General features: G+C 41.9%; 1 non-coding gene across 1 annotated transcript; it reads left to right on the forward strand.

Annotated features, from left to right (window-relative positions):
- Window positions 1-533: 533 nt before the first annotated feature.
- On the forward strand, window positions 534-605 carry Trnag-ucc (transfer RNA glycine (anticodon UCC)). Its single transcript has one exon. It is a non-coding gene; the product is annotated as a tRNA-Gly (tRNA).
- Window positions 606-1657: the final 1052 nt, after the last annotated feature.

Here is a 1657-nt window from a genome sequence, read left to right on the forward strand (position 1 = left end):
GGTTTGGGACGAACACCGATCTAGGGCTTTCAATAGCTCAGTCGGTAGAGCACCGGTCTAGTAATCCGGAGATCTCGGGTTCGAATCCCAATGAAAACCCATTTTCTTTGCTCAAAGTTTTTGCCATTTATTATTTGTTTCTGGTCAGTTTTCCCTTTCTTGTTTCAATATTTATATATACAGTATATATATATATGTATATATATATATATATATATATATACAGTATTTTCCAAAAAAGAGGAACAGTAAGAGGAATAATGATGTCAAAGCAACGCACCGATTTCTCCCCATTTCTCATATCTCACATATGCAAATTATTCAGGAGAAGCCACAAAGCTGTTGTAGCGGTGTCTTCTTTCGCAAAAACATTATCCCAATTCACCGCTACGTGAATCTCATTGCAGATCCAGCTGGGGCACGCGGCTGGTTGTTATTCATAACTCTCAGCCCCAAAAAGGAACGTGCGCATAAAGAGTTGAAAGGTTGGTCCGTCGGGTATTCGAGCTTGGGTCTGCCTGAATCGCTATGACGTCTCCGTGGCCGAGCGGTTAAGGCGTTGGCGTTCCATGCCAAAGACCCGGGTTCGATCCCCGGCGGAGACCAATTTTTCAACTCTTGCGCTTTTCCAAAAAAGAGGAACAGTAAGAGGAATAATGATGTCAAAGCTACGCACCGATTTCTCCTCATTTCTCATATCTGACATATATATATATATATACAGTATATATATATATATATCGCTGGTGTTTTCACGAACCGGCACAGCCGGCCCCGGAGCCGCGAAAGTAAGTTTCGAGATAATCGCGTTTGAAGTTTTTGCCTTTGCAAAATCCATGATTGCGCCTATATTTCACGTCCAGTTACCTAAATATCACACTGCACGACAGATTAGGAGTTGTTTGTGTGTTTCATGTTCTTGGTTCATCGTGAAAAACAAAAGTTTCGTTGAAATATCGGGCAAAGTCCGTCGTGCCGGTTCGTGAAAACACAAAAACACGTAAACAACGCTTCCAATATTTTCACGAACCGGCACCGTCGGCCGTGCCGCTTCGATTCTTCGCGCATGGTGCGGATTTCATTTTTCACGAAGTGACACCATCGGCGCGCACGCGCTGCGCGTTAGGTTATCTTCATCATTTCTCATAGCCGCGCGCGCACATAATCGAGCGCGCGCATTAGCGATGCTCCTCTGTATACTAGTGATATGAATTGGGTATCAAGATTTTGTTTGATACTTTTTTTTTCTTTCCCCTTCTAAATCTCTCATCCATTCGCAGAAAGGCATTATTATTGAGTTGTTCTTCATTATATTACACATTGATCATTGCTCTCAGCTCATTGCATCGGTCTTTCTGCACATTATTTCGAATCATAATTTTCAAGATTCACTCTCTTCCTCGGAGCATTACTGTATCTCGTGCTATAACCACGAAGCATGTTGTTTTCGAATATGAAATGTAATCAGTTTGCTCTATTGCTTTGTGAATGTGTCATTCTTGTAAAGAAAATAATTCTGTGCTGGTAATACTCTCTTTCACTCTCTTTTCCACCCTTTCTTTCGCTTTCTTTCTCTCTCTCCCTCACACACACGCAAACACACACATACACACAAACAAACACACAATCCCTCTCTCTATTCATTTCCTACACGTGA

The sequence above is a fragment of the Diadema antillarum genome, unplaced genomic scaffold (assembly GCF_040938485.1).
Source record: "Diadema antillarum isolate AM-2024a unplaced genomic scaffold, OU_Dant_1.0 seq00000324_RagTag, whole genome shotgun sequence".
In the NCBI taxonomy this organism is placed as follows: Eukaryota; Metazoa; Echinodermata; class Echinoidea; order Diadematoida; family Diadematidae; genus Diadema; species Diadema antillarum.